At 40.2% G+C, this 18,580-nt stretch overlaps 1 long non-coding RNA gene across 1 annotated transcript; it reads right to left on the bottom strand.

The window, feature by feature from the left end:
* Positions 1-7,208: 7,208 nt before the first annotated feature.
* LOC126646902 (uncharacterized) lies at positions 7,209-18,062 on the bottom strand. Its single transcript, XR_007630456.1, has 3 exons — positions 17,971-18,062; positions 9,765-10,017; positions 7,209-9,018 (listed from the first exon to the last, which is right to left on the bottom strand). It is a non-coding gene; the product is annotated as an uncharacterized LOC126646902 (long non-coding RNA).
* Positions 18,063-18,580: the final 518 nt, after the last annotated feature.

The following is an 18,580-nucleotide window of genomic DNA, read 5'->3' as shown; positions in this document are numbered from 1 at the left end:
CACAACAGGATCCCTGTGCCAATAACAGCATTCTTCTCAGTTTTCTGATGTTTATTTTTTAAATTGCACATATGCTGGGATGGCTGTTTTGCTGTGCCCAGTGCAACACAATGCATATGGCTAGAAAAGGAGAGACCTCTCATTATGCATCTAACCTGGCCATATTCAGCACTTGAATGAAAGTAACATGAGAATAAATGCATTGATTTGAACTTGCTGAAACAGGACTGCACTGGGTTAATTTCAGAAAGATTCTCTGTTATTTAACTGAACATGATTAGGAGATTTTAGAATATCAGATTCTTAAAAGTTCATACATCAGTGGTGTTTTGTCTTTGATTTTTCACTTGATCAAAAGTATGCACTCACTTCAGCTTCACACCAAATGCATTGTTCAAGCTGATTTATTTTTCCTAATCAGAACTCAGGCACTTTGTTCCTGTAACTTGATGTAAGGAACATTCTCTTGATACATCAGAAGTGCTAGTGGCCTGTGGGAGCAGCTTCCCCTGCACCATGACTCAGCATCCTGAGCACAGAAATCTCTGTCAGCAGTAGCGTGTCAGGTTCCCCTCCTACAGCTCAGAAAATGTTGGTTTGGGAAGGAAAAAAAAAAAAAAGGACAGAATGGTCATAAACCTTTTATGGTTTTCCTTTTATTAAAATATTAGTAAGGGCCAGCTACAACTTTCTCTGCAGTATCCTGTTACTCCCTGTGACAAGTCCAAGTCCAGAGCTAACGTACTTATGTGTCCTGAGCTACAGGCTTCCATCCTGCCTGCACTGTTTTTTTCAGTCAGTCCTTGTGATGCTATGTTGAAGGACATTCTGTGAATATTTTAAATGGGCTGAAAATAATTGTCCTGGCATATTCAATGGAAACTGTATTAATTTATCTTCACTTGTTTCAAGCTAAATAATTCCTGCCAGAGCTTGCATATGTAATCCCAGAACAAAATGTTCTTTCATTGCAACTGGGGAAATCTATATTTTCACATCTGTTTATAGGGAGATTCTGTGCGGAGAAGTGCTAGCTTTACGTGATTGTTTCCTCATTTCTAGTCTTGCTGCTTGGTTATATTTGTGGGAATGCTTTATACGTGCTGGTAGGCACTGCCAGACATGGAGTTATTTACAGACTGAGATTTCAGCTGCAAAACATTTACATAGCATCACAGTGAGAGGGGCATTAGTTTGCATAAATTTGTTGAGTAAAAATGTAGGATGAGCAGACTGAGCGTTGATATGGGATATTACTAAGTGTCAGAACTTCTTGGAAGAACACAAGCAATAGATTGGAATAAATTCGTGCAATGTGTAGCATGTGAATGATCACAGAGATTTGCTCCAGCTTACACGGTGTACGACTTCATCTTGCACAGGTGCTTTCGTATATGGTGCATGGAAGCACATTGATGAGGAAATTCTTGAGAGAATAAAAAATCAGAGTAATCAAGAGTTTATATTTCATATACAAGTACATATTCAAGCACATATAAATGAAAGGCAGAAGCACATAGGAAGTTGGTTTGAGACATGCAAAGCCACCAGGGAAGCTGCTTTGCTTAGCAGTGGGCGCTGAGGAAGAGGTTGTTTAGAGAGGCAGGGGGAGCTCTGTAGGAGGATTACAGAGACAACCTTTCTGGCATTAAATGGAATTTCTAAAAGCAGGGGAAGGTCATTTGGAAGCAGACCCATGGACTTGTTTGAAAGGCAGAGGTGATGTGCTGGGTTCGGCCTCAAGCAAGCAGGCTGTGAGCCACTACTACCTGGGGAGCTCACCTCCTCATGAGAGAATGGGAAAAGAAAGTATCAAGAGGAGTTTTGTTCCCAATAAAGGGGGGAGTTGTACTGAGAGAGGGGTGTGAAGACTTAGAAGATCAGTTTACCTTTTCTTATGCTTCCCTCTGCAGCTGGCAAGAAATCTAGTAGAAATAAATCTCCTATTGCATGAACATTTTGAATGTTGACTTAGGAAGGTGGCTGCCTTTCAAGAAGTCCAGTTTTGGGTTCATCAGATCAGATTACCAAAATCCTTATATAACCAGTCTGGCTGAGCTAAATTGCCTAGAGTGTAACTCAGATGTTAAAGTCTGTTGGCATGAATATTAAAAATAGAGCTGCAAGGTTCAAAGTGCAGAAGGGAACAGGGTGAATTTGCTTGGGCTTTTGACTGATTGTAATTAATAATTAATGGTAAATCTAGTTATCTGCAGAAATTGAAAAGTATTTATAAGTAAGTGCTAACTAATGCAGACAAAGATGGACCTGAGCTTAGTCCCTAAAAGAAAGGGAAGTAGCTTGAGAACTGACCTTGCTTACACATGGCTGCACAGAGTACTGTTGAAGAGCAGCACTAGGATAAAATTAGACCAAGGAGTAGAAGTAAGCAGAAGTGTGATGAATTGACTAGAACAATCAAGTGCCTACTTTATAGAATCCCTTCGCTGATCTGTATTGGTCATCTCAGGTCCTATACGCTTCTAGGAATGCTGTAGTATAATCATCAGTGAGACAAGCTGCCCATTTTTCTTTCCTGAATCACCTTACTCCTGATTGCAGGACTTATATACATGAAGTCTTCCCTGTGGTGCTCATTTCTGGGATTTGGAGACATTTCCTTGGTTCTGAGCATGGGATCTGCCCTCAGAAGTGCAGTACTTCTGTGTGTGCCATTCAAGAGCCAATAGGCAGGTCACGGTTCCCTCAACACCTAGCTCAGCTGCAGTTCATGCTGTGCTTGGCAGACCTTGGACATTTGTAGGCCTATTTCATGTCATAGTGGGCTGTTCTGCAGATAGAGGACAAAAATCTTCGCTACCTGAGCTCTCTGCCCTGCGGCTGCTGTCAAGAGAGGTATCCTCTCCTGCATCTCAAATGCAGCTGCAGAAGAAGGAGTTGCTCTCAGTGGCTGTCAAGCAGTGGAGCTCTGATCTAGGTTCACAGATGCCCTGCTTCCACCCAGCTGGGAAGTTCTCGGGTTGCTTGCTGTGAGCAGAGGGCAGCACTTTGCTGAGAAACCCATATGTACACATGTTCTCCTTTCTTTAAAAAAAAACTCACCCAACTCTTTCTTTTCTAAGGAACACGAACATGGAAGAAGAATTTGTAAGTTCATATATAAACCAGAGCCTCTCCCAGGAGCAGTTGTAATAGTTGTAAACAGTGACTCTCCCAGGCATTAGAGTTACAATCTATAGAGGATGGATGGACAAACCTGAATGCAGCTTTGCCCATTACCCCATTGACAGTTTATGTCATTCTCCATTGTGTCATTTTCTTCAAACAAGTCTGACTGTCTAGGAATTATCTCTGTTAGGGAGCTGCTATGTGGTTTAATTACTCAGTGGTCACAAGTCACCAATACATGTTTCTTTAGTTTATGGGAAAGTTCCATTAGAAGGCATTCTGGTGCATAGATTTTGGAATAGAAAATTTCTGGTATTTCAAATGATTCAAAATCTTTGTAACCCCAGACCTCTTGGAGCTGATAAGTGTATTTCAAGGAATAGCATGGCTACTGTTGGCAACTTCTCGGCCTTTTCTACTTTGGGAACAAAATACACCAACCCTGCTACATATAGGTTACTGTGGAATGGTTTGAGATAAATAGAAAAATGTATTTTGTCTTCAAACTCTTTTCTGATGCTGCAAGATGCAGACCTGTTTCTTTTTTAGCTATTGGCATCATAAACAAAACACAGCAAAAATGATGAGGCCAGTTGTTTGTGCAGCCAGTGCAGAGTCCTTTGAGACTATGACTGCCTTACTTCAGCAAGTGCATAGCAGCTGTAGCTGGAAATGTGTTTTGGATGCCTTGTGGGGAAATCATCCAACTGGTTATACTGACAGCACATGCTTAAGAAATACCAGAAGTGGATCCAACAAGTATGTCAAGAATATTTTTTTTTCTTGTTTACAGTTTCCATAGAGGAAGGAAGTTGTTGTTTTCCTATTGGGAGATATTTATATTTACAAAGTACTTCACTCAGCTCAACTTTTTGTCCCATGCTAGAATGGATGACAAAAGTGACTAATAGCTTCTCATAAGCATATGACTCAGAGAGAGAGGGAGATGCCTGACTCAAAGTCTCTGCAATCTGCCTTTGAAGATTCCACAGGCACAAGAAATGGCACAGTCTCTTTTGCTTTTAGGGCAGACAAACAGGCCTCCTGCATCCTTTTAAAATAACATGGGTGTTGGAAATACAGAGTTACACACAGATTTGTTACCTGACTAGTGTAAAGTGACTTCTCTGTGCCAATTTGCTCCTTCAAATCTGGCTCAGAGGGATCTCTCATGGAGAGTGTAATGGGAGCAAACATTGTTGGCACCAGCATGTTGCTCAACCTGTGAAATCCAGTGACCATAGCCACTGATAAAAAGGAAGAACATCTAGTGAGGTCTTTCACTCAGATAAATCACAAAAAGGACCTGGGAATCATCATACGTTCACAGCTGATGACATACAGCAGCATTCACAAAACCTTCAACAGTCTAGTTGGAGCCCTGGCAGTGCCTGGTTTCACTGGGAGATGCTGAAATCAAACTGGCCACTCCTTGGGCTTGCACTGGATTTACACTCTATTCAGTGATGGAGTAGAGCCCAGGTTGACAGTTCAAGGTATCAAATGATTTGACTCTAGCCTGCACCTTGCCACTGGGTTTGCAAATGCCACATCCTCTGGGAAAGTCTTACTGGTGTTAGGTAGGGGTGGTTGGGGCATTCATATAATATTGTGGGAATCCGGGTTTAAACCTTCTACCTCTCTGACTGAGAAAGGTATCCACACACAGAAGAGAACCTTTCCACTCATGGAAGAGAACCCAAAGCTGTGAACCCTAGGGGCTCTTTGCAAAAATACTGAATGAGCAAAAAGATACTAAGCAATCATCATGCAGGGTGCTTTCCAGAGAACTAGGCTCAAGACTACAGTAAGCCAGGTGAGTGTTCTGCCCTTTCCACTACTGTGTGCAAAAAAGAAAGGAAAATAAGTTATGGTCTAGATGAACCTCCAGGGCTTCCAAGGGAAAACTGCTGAGCTAGTTTAGCTGTTACTTGACTAACTGACTAGGGAATTCTGGGAGACTGTGCTGAATGGAGACTGGCCCTGTCCTGCAGCCTACAGCTGGGAACCAAACTCCCTTTCATGATCCAGACCTTGTTTCTTATTTTTTGCTGGTGCAGGCAGCTGCAGCCTGTTTCAGTTGCTATTGTGTAAACCTTTTTCATATATCTAATCCTCCTTTGAACTGTGTGTATGAGTTTGTGTGTCTAACACAGTATCTTGCTATTTTTATTTGTAGGTTTTTTTCTGCAAAACCACTGACTCCCAGCATTGGTGGGTGTTATCTAAATATTCAGATGTTCTGCAGCAAAGGCATTACATAAATTTTCTTCACCAGACAACCTCCCTTAAATGTTAATACCAAGGGGTTTTTTTCCTATTGCTTTACTGCTTTTTTGTTTAGTTGGTTTTATTTTCTGTTCTCATATAAGCAGTCCCACAGAAATCGTATCATCAGACTTTCTCTGCAGTCTCAGGCAAAGCAAATTTTCTCATATTTTACTGACATGCAGCAGTTACTCAACAGACACATTTTCTCATTGCTTTTGCAACAATGCTTGCTTTGTTTTCAAGTTTTGATGGTTTATATTAATCTGTGTCTTCTTTGTCTTGATAGGTTGTTTTCCTGCTGCTGCTCCAGCTTCTGCTGTTAGTCTAACATCTGATAAATGGGCCCATCTGGCAGCAGATGTGAACCCACCATGGCAGAGTCTCTTTCTCAGATGAGTAGAACACAGAATGACATTCATAACCATGCTGGTTTGGATATACTTTGCAAGAAGATATTTTGACTTGCTTTTTAAAAATGCGGGAGATAGCCTTCATGGAACAGCTTGCTGCAGAATGAACTTTTATTAAATGCTGCTTTGAGGAGTGTAGGAATAATAATGTAAGGCTGCGGGGTTTAGCTTCAAAATCCCTTGTGACTTGCCATCAGGTTTCTCAGGTCAATGCATTTCAAAACCTTGTTCTGTATTTATCTGAACATGGTACAAATAGCTACACATGTCTAGGCTACAAATAGGTTAGGGACAATACTGGTACACAGAAAGGCCCCTCATCAAGTGTAAGCAAAAATGATATTTAATAGAAATCTAGTATAAGATTTAATCATCTCAAATATTTCATGTCAGTCTCCACAGTGATATTTTAGGTAAGGTAAGGATGGTGTGAGGTGATGACTATGTACTGGGACAAGATGGCATAACAGGTGTATTAGTGCATAATGCTGTCAACTCTTCATGAGTTTTCTGGATTTCATGAAGTTTCTGAGTGCCTTGCCTGTGCTGATACTCTTTATTATAGTAAAATAACTAATTAAACCCACTGATGATCAATGGTACTGAGCCCAAAAATTATTGGTGATTCTCCTTTCTGTGTTCTCATTAATGAGGTGGTCATTTCTTTGAAATTAATCAGTAGAAGATGAGGAGTAGCAAGATTAATGAAGTCAAGCTTCCTGTGTTTTATAGGCCCTTGTCCCACCCTTCAGCTCCTTCCCACCAATCTTACATAGAAAAGTTTAGTGCTACCTGTGGCTGATTCAGAGGTCCATGTGTAGGCTCTGCAGAGGGGTCTGGACAGGCTGGATCAATGTTCTGAGGCCAGTGGTATGAGGTTCAAGTGCCAGGTCCTGTGCTTGAGTCACAACAACCCCAGGCAGTGCTACAAGCTGGGGGCAGGTTGGCTGGAAAGCTACCCAGTGGAAAAAGACCTGGGGATGGTGGTCAACAGAGGCTGAACATGAGCCAGCAGTGTGCCCAGGTGGCCAAGGCAGCCAATGGCATCCTGGCCTGGATCAGCAACCGTGTGGCCAGCGGGACCAGGGCAGTGACCGTCCCCCTGTAACTGGACTGGTGAGGGCACACTTCAAATCCTATGTTCAGTTCTAGGTCCCTGTGATGGTTTAACCCTGGCTAGATACCAGGATACCCACCAAACCACTCTCTCACCCTCCCTCTGCAAAGCAGCAGAGGAGAGGGAAAAAAAACCAGTAAGGAATTCATGAGTATAGATAAGGGCAAAACAGACTCAACGTAGGGAATAAAACTTAAATTTATTACTAACAAGATAAAACTAAGAGAGTGAGAAATAAAACAGTTTTAATTGCTCCCCCCCCCTCCCCCGGTTTCTTCCAAGTTCTCCTTCTTCCCCCAAGCAGTGCAGGGAAACGGGAAGGGTTTTTGTAATCAGTTTGAGTCCACCCTTCTGACTGCAGTTCTTGCCAGTCTGCTGTCCTGTGGGTTACTCCTCCATCAGGTGCAGGGGGGATCTTTGTGCCCCAATGGTTTTCTGTGGGCTGCAGGGGGACAACCTGTGTCATCATTGTCTTCACCACAGATATAGGGGGTCATGGCTCTGAGTCCTTCCCCTGCTTCTGTGGGGTCCCTCCCCACGGGAAACAGTCTTCGATGGACTTCTCCCTGTGGGTCCATCCACCCCTTGGGTAACAGTTCTTTTCAATCTGCTGCTCCATGGGTCATTTTGGACAAGTCCTACCTGGGAAAACGTATTTCTGCATTTTCCTCTCCACGGGCTACACGTCTCCTGCAGGACTTTGCTGTGTCCTTTCACCAGTTTCAGCGTTGTGCTCTTCCATGAGCTGCAGGGGGGGCAAAATCTCTGAACCCCAATGATCTTCCACCAGTGGCGGGGGTCTCAGCTCTCAGTCTTTCCCCTGCTGGAGGGAGAGAGGGAGGCCCCCCGGGCCTCTTCTCTCACCCCTGCTGCTCTGACCTTGGAGTCTGCTTGTTATCCCATGTTCTCCTCCTCTCTTCTCCAGGCTGGAATTTCTTCTGTTCAACAACCTTCTCTTCCTCTGCTCTTAAATATATTACTACAAAAGCGCCTTTTCATTGGCTCAGCTTCGGCCAGCACCAAGGAAGTCCCTCCTGGAGCTGGCTGTCTTTGGCTTCTTTATAGGATAGGACAGTGAAACTTCTCGTAGTTTCCAACTGAAATCGCTCTATAGCCCCCTCTGGCTACTGAAACCCATGACAGTCCTTCGCTTCAGGAAAGACATTGAGGTGCTGGACTCTGTCCAACGAAGTGCAATGGAGGTGATGAAGGGTCTAGAGGATAAGTCCTATGAGGAACAGCTGAGGGAGCTGGCACTGTTTAGCCTGAGGAGGCTCAAGGGTGACCTTACTGCTCTCTATAACTACCTGAAAAGGGGTTGTAGCCACATGGGGGTCAGGCTCTTCTCCCAAAGGGTAGACTCAAGTGATCTTGGAGGTCTTTTCCAAACTTAAAGGTTTTGTGTCTTGGCAAAATGTGCCTACATGCTGGCCAGATGGCTGCTACCTCTTCAGATAGAGACATTGAGCTGGATCTATCTTTGATTCACTATGAGATACTAAAATGGGCTTCTTTCTTCTTTTAGGCTGCCAATTTTCCATGAACCTGTAAGAACTTAGCATCTTTGAGAATGTTGCACCTCTCTCAAATTTGGCTCAAGTTGGCTGTTGACTGAAACTGGAGCTGGGAGGCAGACAGGCAGATGGCATATTTGTGTGTGGGTTGTTCCTCTGGAAAAACAGAGTAAAAGAAGAAAACAAATTCACACAGAAGAAACCTGGTAAAATTATGTTTTGTAGATAATTGAAGAATGAAGAGTTATGTTTTAAAACATATTCTGTGATTGTCAAAGATAAATATTACTAACACCCTGCTACAGCTTTTCCTGTCTTCTTCCAGGTGGTTTTCCTTGTGTGTGTGTGTTTGTTGTTGTTGTTGTTGTCTTCGCTCGCGAAGACTGGCCATTATATATTATATATATATTATATATATGTTGTTTTGTTTGTTTGTTTTCTTTTTATTTTAATTTTCTTTGGTTGGTTGGTTGGTTTTTTTAAATTTCTCACACAATTTTTTTCTTTTCTGTGCTTCAATTGTAAGCGAAGACTGGATTTCCGAAAAACCTCCAACCACATTCACACGTAACCATATCTGAGGAAAAAAGACAAAAAAAAGACAAAGTGGAGTTTTCCTCTTCCTAGAAATCAGTGATACCATGCACATGACTACAGATGACATTAGAAAACCAGTTTAGCCTGATCTGCAGCCTAGTGTTTTAGAACTAAGTGAATAATCCTGGGCTTTTCTTAAGGAAGAAGGGTTATCTCCATGCAGCTTTGATGGGACCAAAATGAAACAGACTTTTCAGTGCTGATTTCTGTTTGGAAAGATAGTTGAAGTAGGAAAGGAACCTAGAACAGTGTTAAGGTGTAGAGGGAAATTTGAGGAAATCAAACCTTTCCCTTTTGTGAGAAGACTACTAAGCCACAAGTGTTTTGCTTTACAAGAAAATGATGGCCTGTGGGAAGTTAACAGTTAACAGAGGTAACAAAAAAAGTCAGAGTGAACTTTGATCCTGTCTGCGAGGAAATTTATAAATAACAGAAAAGATTTCTGGTGCACAGCTTAACTATTGCACAAACATACTTGGGAACATCATTGCACTTTTGTTTATTTGGAAACCTTCAAATTAAGCTTGAAACTCATTCTTAAATATGAATTGTAACCCAAAGATATTCATAGCTTAAAGAAACTTAAAGTCTGAAAAAATAAGAACTCAAGGAGTAAAGCCTTGTCAGGCAGAAGTGCCCTGTTGAAAGAATGAAGTAAAAAAAAGGAAGTAGCCAGTAAATGAAGTAAAAAAAAGGCCAGTAGCCAAGTAGAGGGATCCTACTCACCTCATTTCCTTAAGGAAGGGGAAATGAATGGCTGGCTTATCCTGATGCCTGAACACATCCTCCTGGGCACAGCACACGGATATTCCCCTTCCTGGCCTCTTCTTTCTCCCCTTCCAACAATCTCGTCTCTGGGACCAGTGATGGTGGGTACTGCCTGACTGAATACATGGACTTCTGAGGTGGTGGGATGATCACTAGGCTCTTGACTATCTCAAGGTTTGCTCTGACAGGCGGACTGGTGCCTAAAGTTCCCCTAAAATAACAACAGAGCCATAGAATGCTCTTAGCCTCTTTGAATTAGGCTATGATATGAGTATGCTGCTAGGCACTGAGGAGTCTAACCAAAGATACCTTAAATTGCTGGTTGGCCTCCAGTGCACTCAGTCTCTGTCATTGCAGATGTTTTTCTCAAAGACTAGTGAAGTTTTGGTTTGGGAGGTGTTTTAAAAGCTTGGAAGGAAAGAGCAGAGCTGGAAGGGTTGCCTTATACTTCCTTAGGCTTTTGTTAACTAAGTATTACTGGAAGAGTCAAGTAACCATCTGTCTGCAGCTGGGTGCCTGTGCAAGGCCCAACACAGTCCTCACAGTGTTGCACTCCCAGAGCACAACACTTCTCCTATTGCCCAGTGCAGAGATGTTTAGGTCCTTCCCCATGTTTAAACAGAAGAAATCACTATTCCTTTTCAAAAGGAAATTACATTATCATGTGTTTCTAAATGAACTTGTCTTAAAGAGCAAGGCAACAAAATGTCTATGACACTGGATAAAAATATTCTAGATGTTTTGTCCTTCATTTTCACAATGTGATGCAGCTCACACTCTTAGAAAATTAAGAAAAGCTGTTTCTCACTTTGGTTTCAAATTCCTAAAAGGCATTATTATTATATAACATTTAGCTGCTGTTTGGTGTCCTCTGTGAAGTAAGGATGGTAGTCTGGCAGGGATCCAAAGAATAGGTGTCCATATCTGTCATGGGTTGTGGAAGTTACCAAAGCAACTGGCAAAGAGGCCAGAATCTTTGGGGGATATGCAGTTTAAATAAGCTTTCCATAATGAATGGACTTAATTTGATTTTTTAGACCATCAAACTATGGAAGGTTTCTCGTTGGATTTTTTTGGTTTTGTCTTTGTTTTTTTTTTCTTAGATAGGACTGTGGTGCAACTCCCTAATGCCAAATTTTGGTATTACTGTATTTCTAATCATAGAATCATAGAATTATTTGGTTTGGGGTGGAAGGGGCCTTAAAGATTGTCAGTTTCAATGCCCCTGCCATGAGTTGGGACACCTTTCAATAGACCTGATTGCTAAGAGCTCTAAATGATGGTGCTATATGCCTGTCCTGAGCTTTTTAACCAGGAAATAAATGCTGTTGTCAAATGAAATGAGGGAAAATACAAATAAAACCGAGATGATTTATTTTGAAAAAGCTCACTTATCTTTCAACACTGCTACTTTGAATGATCATGGTTGAACTCTTAGGGTGAAAACAACGAAAATTATTGCAATAGAGGAAATTACAAGGATACTGTTAATTGCAGCCTAAGAAGTAAATGAGGTGAGCCTTTCCCAGTATAAAAATATGCAGTATCTTATAAACATGATATATTAGCAAAACAAATAAAATCAAGTTTGAAAAAATTCTTTAACCTTTAAATCACAAATAAACAACAAAAAATGTTTTGAGCAGGAACAGATTTGTAATGGTTTTTCTACATCATGTCTGAGTGGAATTTAAATTAGATTCAGTAATTCCGTAGTTTTAGGCTTTTTAGAGACATCCCAGCAGAAACCTGTTTGCCATTCAATTAGAAAGATAAGTGACTCTTCATAGTGTGTGTTAAAATGTCCCTAGGTATTTGGGTTATGTTAGTAATGGCAAGAACTATTCATTTTGAGGTACATATTCAAAGCAGGGTATTTATATATTTTGGGAGCTATAGCAGGAGTGATAACCTTAATTTTACTAATAACTTGAAAATATTCTGAGTGTGACTGTTAGCTTTCAAATATTTCTCGACTTCACAGCAAATAAAGAATGGCGTATATTTGTGGTTAGTTCTGCCTGAAATCTCTCTATCATGAAACATACCCCTTTCATTTAACCAGAATTTACTGTTTGTCACTTGCTTTTCCAAGACAATATAAGCTCTTGTTTCATTTTTGCTTACTTCAGTTGACTTCTTAAACAAAAGGGACATTTTGTATTCTTGTACCAATTAAAGAGCAGAGGATTCAAGGACTCAAGCTTAGCAGCATGCAGGAATCTTAAGCAAGTCAAGTTTTGTCCATTCACTCCTTGTGCATCAATTCAATTATTTTCACAATTTTTGCATCATTTGCAAAATGTGTAGGTCTGTGGTTTACCTGTGATCACTTGCTCTGAAAAGGAAGAAAGAGATAATAAGAGTTAGCTAAATATGCAGATCAAGACTTTAGAAATCCTGGTTTCTAATCCCAACTGGCATTGATTTAGTCAGTGTCTTCAGGTGCAGTTCTTTAGCAAGGAGGCCATTTGCACACATTTTCAGGGCCCCCAAATGAAAAAAAAAAACATTAAACACCTACACCTTATCTTTTGTTTGTCCAAATGTTTTACTCTGAAGTGACTGTTGACTGAACTGACACTAAGATTTCTATATTAATGTTTTTAAAGGGTTTTGAGAGTTCTTTGTTTTGAGTAAATCAGTGGAATTCAGTCATATTTCAGTCTCAGAAAAACGTGAGATCGTGATGTGAATTGCTGCTAATAGAGTGAAAACTGATCTGAAAGCAAAGGTCCCTGCAAAGGGCTTAGCAGCAGTCTGGGGTGAAAAGACAGGGGCACAGACTCAGCTGTACTGCCTTTGCATCTTGTGTTCTCACTGCCTCTCATGCAAACAACCCCAGTGTGCCACAGGCAGATGGTCCCATTCCTGCAGTTGTACCCACTCCCTCCTTTCCCATTATAGTGGGAAGAACCCACCCATACTACCACAAGTTTGAGAGGTCGCACACCTATTCATCTCTTTTTCCATCCCTCTCTTTGCCTTGTTCTTGCTGCTCAAATTATATACCTGGCTCTGCCTTTCTCCTCCTTGCTTTGTGCCACAGAGCCCTTGCCTGCAATAGGAAATCTCTTTAGCTGACTATAATTTGTTCGTTCTTCCATATATACAGATACTACTACTTCCAATAACGACTATTTTGAAGTGTGGTGGAGTCTTGGGGTTGTGTCATGGGTAGCTCATTGTCCAGAATTTCCAGAAAATTCTTGAATACAGGACTAATGTCTCTTCATGGGCATTGAAAGTGTCTAAACCTGTCCTGCTGGCATTTCTCTGCAATGCCCTCCCTTGCAATAAACCTTGAAAATATGTTCACAGGATACAACCACACTACAGGTTCAACATGTTCTTTTCCATGTGCTTGTGGAAAATGCTATTTCATTTTGTGCGCTGACAAAAAAAGAAAAAAAAAAAAAAGCATTTTGACTGATTGTCATGAACTATGTCAAGAGAAAAAGACCCCAGTGGTGTTAGTGTGAATAAAACTGGTGTGACCTTGCCTATAATGTGTCTAACATGAAGAATGATTAAAATTCAGGTTTTCTTAGTAACTTCGTTATGTCAGCATTTCCTGGTTGCAGTAGTCATGGGTTTCTCTTTCATTGAGACATGAGGAGTTGGGCAATGTGACTTCTTGCTGGACAGGCTGGAATATGATGCTATAAATGACACTAAATCCATTGTTGCAGATTCCCTCTGTCCTCCACACCTGTAGTGCTTTGTTTTCCCTGTGCTCCACAGGCACCTCTCCTTTCCAATTTTAGTTTTCTGTGGTTTGATGAAGAGACGTATACTGGTAGCAAAACACAGGGGAAAGAAAATGATAGTTGAAAACATCAGGAAAAAATAATTTTCCAAGTGCTTAAGTAACAAGACACTCTCAAAGTGCACAAAGAAAAAGGTAGCCCTTTTCTTTTTATTTCAAAGTTATTTATTTTTGTAGGATTTCTATTTATTTCTATAGGATTCTTGCTTTAATGATTTAGGTGGATGCAATGACTAAAGATGACTGCCTACATGCTACTCACTTTTTCTTAAAATTGCGCCCCTTTGCTATATTCTGTTGTAACAAGTTGTTAATAAGACAGTTTCAGAGTCATTGCTGCAATTACATCTGAAAAGTAGAACTGGAAAAAAGCAACCAATTTTTATAAGAGTGGCTAATTTCCTATATGTAGCCTGTTCATAAAAAACTCAAGAAAACTTTTCACAAGTTTTTCACAAGTTTTCTTGTTCACAAGAAAACTTCTATTTGCTTCTTTGGATGGACTGAGCTGCTGTGGCCAGTATTTTTTCTCTATTCCTATCCAGGAAAAATTAGTTTTAAATTTCATTCCAAAAGTATAAGAATGCGTCAGTGCTGGTTTGTTTCTTTTTTTTTTTTTTTTTTTTTTTTTTTTTTTTTTTTCCAAGACAAGTTCCATTTTCCTGTGTTAGCTATTCAGAAAGACGTGTGCTGGGGCTATCAAGTCCCGCCTGTGCAGTTATCAGTTCCGGTGTTCCACTGGAAGGTGCTTGTGGAGAGAAAAAGTCTCACATAATTTGTGCCAGGCCTCAGAAGGAAGATGGAAAGGTTGAATTTAACCCAAGGTTAACTCAGAAGACTTGCAGACACTAAACCATTGAAGTGATGGATTCCACCTTGCTGTGTTGTGCATCCTCTGGAGCAGATTTAGGGGCCATAATATGATTTGTAGATACCAGCCATTTAATCATAAAATCTAAAGATCACAATTAGACAATCACTGAAGTAAGAGTTCAATTTGCTGATTGCATCTATGCTTGTAAATGAAGAATAAAAGGGACTTATAATGGCAGAGCGGCCAATCCTCTTAGAATTCTGAAGCCACGGGTTGTTCACCCCACTTGTGTTTCCTAACATAATAGCCACAACTGAAAATTACCATTAATTTTGGAAATTAGTGACCTGTGAGAGAAACAAGAAAAGGTTGATCTTTTAGCTGCATGCAACTGAACTAAATGATCTAGTATGCATCTACTATGATCCAGCAGTTCTGGTCATACAAATTTTGGGAGTCTGTTTATTGTATTGGACCAAAACTTTGCTGAGGACAATCGTAATGATCTAACACTGTGGAGTGCCACTGCCTAGATGCATCCCGCATCACTGTTCAGTTCCTTAGAGCTGGTCTACCTGGCACAACCTGTGTTCCCCGTACTTCAGTGCAGTGTTAACCCTCAGTACATGTAGTGCAGCATGAGGCAGGACCACTTCCTATCACTTTTTTTGGGGCACTGTTTGAGTTCCTGGACCCTATGTTGAAGAAAGTACATAAACACCAAAATCTTAAGCCTCCTTTAAAAGGGAGATTTTTTTTCCTCTGTGCACTGGAAGACTCCACTGGAAGAGATGACAACATAGGAACAGCAGTGCCTTGTGGTTTGCAGCTGTATATTCCACTGATCTGATATTGTCATGACCCAGTGAAAAATATCCCCATATTCTCTGGGACTGCAAAGTCCCCAGAGAGATTTGCATATACCAAATCAAGCTGGGTCATTGTTCACTGACAAAAAAGGGAAAAGACTGCTCACACCGGCAAAATGCAGAGAAAAAATGCTTAAACTGATAGTGGATGATAGGAGAATATACAATCCCTGTGATTTCACAGTTATATATAGCTTTCATCAGTGAGTTGTACTACCCAGTCTGTCAAAAATATCTGAGTTTGCATGTATTCTCTGGCTTTCTGATTCCATTCACGCTGAATTATACTGAAAGATATGAAGGGAATGGCTTTTGTACTTTTTATACCTGTGAAGCAAGCCATTAATAGTGAGGTATTCTCTAAGCGACATTCAGTGTGAAGGAAACAGGAGAGAAACGAGTGATCAGTGTGGTTTTCATGACCTCTGCATTGAGGAAGATAGAAATGGCTTACACCCTGTTTGTGAAAAGTAGGACGTCTGGGGAAACTAAGTCCTGTGAAACTACTTGTTTTTATGGAAAAAAGAAAAAAACAGCTGACTCACTGAAAATAAACAGGAATTTGAGATTGTGACCACAGACACTCAGCATATGACACAAAGTGCTGAGTAAGTTTGAAAACATTTCTTTCCCAGCAAACAGGAACTGTTTACTAATCTTATGGCTTAGCTCTGGTATAGTTGTAAAAGAAATGTGTAAATGCTTGGGGTTAGTTTGTCTCCTAAAAAAAGGCTTGATCTTACAATTACCACATATCACAAGTGTTGCTGAGGCTACCTACACTAAATTCAGTTTCTCAGCAAGGAACATTTTAACCTGGCAGATCAAATTAAAAACTTTTTTTTTTTAGAGCAATTTTGTTCAAGTAGAAGAGAACAGACAGGGTGAACTCCTGAAGAAAGAAGGAAATGTTGACCTTTTAGCTGCACATAACTGAAATGAGTGACCAAGTACACTAGATCTAGCAAGATCTAGCAGTTCTGGTCATACAAATGAGGACCTACATTTAAAAATGAAGAACCTAAACCAGTTCTTCACTTCCTGGGGAATTCAGATTATTTCACCTCAGTGAAAGAACATAATTTATGTACTTGCCATTCCTGATTTCATACTGAATATTCTGTCCTTAAATAGAGACAGAGTTTTAAAAATATGTTTGAAATATTCAGAACTTGTACTGCAGATGATCACATCACTTTAGTGTGACCAGGATCCTTGTGTAGAGGTTTCAATGGAGCTGGATGAATTATTAATTATGAGTAATTGATCTGATCAATATGGAATTTTCTCTGCATATAAATAATAAATAATTTTTAAAAATTAAAATCATTATTCATCCAGTCTTCACATTTAACAAGGCTTAGAATTTGGCCCTGTATACACTTGTCATTTCAAAAGGTGTAGAAAAAAATCATTTATATCACACTGGCTGCCTAAATTGATTTTTCTTCCTTCTTCTTTTTGCTATGTTATTTTGAGGTAGTGTGGGCAGAAAACCTCCACTAGTTCCAAAGTGAAAGAAAGAAGTGAGAAGGCATGAAGGTTCCTCATCCAGACGTTAGATCATGAAAGTTTGTACTGTTTTATGCATTAACAGCTAAAATGTAGAGAAGGCAACAATTTCAGTATGCAGTCGCCTATATTGAGCAATGTTTAAAAAAAGCACACTGCACCCTTTTCTACTTCTCTACAGTTATAGTAGTACTGAATTAATTTATAAATAATTTCCTTGGCCACTTTTATAAAACTGGGGCTGCTTTCTGAGAAAATTAGGTGTTTAAAAAGTTCTGCCTGAAATGGCACAAATTGGTTCTATTTGACTTTTTTATCTGCAGATCCCACAGGTCTTTTCCACTGCATGGAAACATGCAGTTCATTGAGAGGGAATATAAGCCTGCTGACAATTGGCTTGCTTTTCTGTTGCAGCTTGTGAATATCATAGAAATAGTCCACAGATCATAAATTAAAAATGGTAAACCAGGTAACAGCATTGTAAAATGCTTTTAAATTGTTTCTGTAATTTCATCTCTAGGATATAATGTCTGAATTCCTTAAAATGAGGAAAAGAGTTCTTACTGTGACATACTTGTCACCAGTAAAGCTAAGATGCTAATCCAGGAAGACTGAAATATTCATACAACGAATGATACTGAGAGACACTTCCCTGACATTCAGGAAAATGTCAATAGTGATTATTCCTTCAAAACTCCACTGTAAACCATATGCTGTCTCACTACACTCTCATGATCTGATTTTCCTTTTCAGACAACCCTCTGTTGCTGGGTAGTTCACAATCTTGCATGCATCTCTCTACATCTGGGACTATTTTCATCACGCCCAGTAATGCACTTAATCCATTACCTGCACTTAGCCTTTATCAAGACAAAGGGACATATCAGTTTACAAGCATTACACAAATTGACAAAGCAGAAGGTGCCATTTGGATGTTAGTATTCCTCTGAAGTCACACTATTTCTAAGATTCATAAAGCCTTTCTTACTCTAGACCCATTTCTTTCTGAATGATAGAAATATGTGTTGCATGTGGCAGATACACAGCATATTGTAAAAATTTTTCACTTGGGTGACAGTCTTAAGACATTTGAGTGTGTAGTTCCCATGGGTAATGTAAAAAATAGTGACATTTCTTCCATGTTATCACCAATTTATTAAGATGCCCTGTGCAGACCAAGTCCATGTATGATTTACATACCTGTGAAGACTGGGATATGCTCTTGTCCACCTGATTAATGAGCAAGGTGGAAGGCAGAGCATCTGTCTTGTGCTGTGGCTCACGGAACTGTCATTTATTGTTCTACCTGCAAAAGACAAATGAGGTCTTGAGTCAAAATGAATCTTCTGATTAAATTATCCAGTGTCACAGAAGGAGAAGACCTTAAAAGCCCGGACCATGCAAAGAAGATATAATCTGAAAGGAAATCCAGCTCACATGGCACATTAACCTGTGCATCTTTCTGAATTTGGCTCTATTTATGACCCAATGAACCCAGTATCTGCTATACCTAAGATAAATATTTATCTCTGTTTCTGGGACTGAGCAGATAAGACAGGAAGCCCTTCTGCTGGAACAAGAAAGGGCTACAGCCACTGGCAACCCTCAAGCAGTTTGGTTGGGATTCCCACCCAGGACTCAGTAGGTCCTGTAGATTGTGAAAGTAAATGATGAGTATTTCTGTATTACTGAGAGGAAACTGAATCAGGGAACTGACAGGGCACATAATGTCATTTGATTATTATCACCATTCCTGACAATTTCCTCCAGACATTTACCATACGGATTGCTAAAAAAAAAAAAAAAACCA

Source organism: Myiozetetes cayanensis, unplaced genomic scaffold, assembly GCF_022539395.1.
Source record: "Myiozetetes cayanensis isolate MyiCay16 unplaced genomic scaffold, myiCay2020 scf4, whole genome shotgun sequence".
NCBI classification, from domain to species: domain Eukaryota; kingdom Metazoa; phylum Chordata; class Aves; order Passeriformes; family Tyrannidae; genus Myiozetetes; species Myiozetetes cayanensis.
This window is presented reverse-complemented; position numbering and strand designations above follow the sequence as displayed.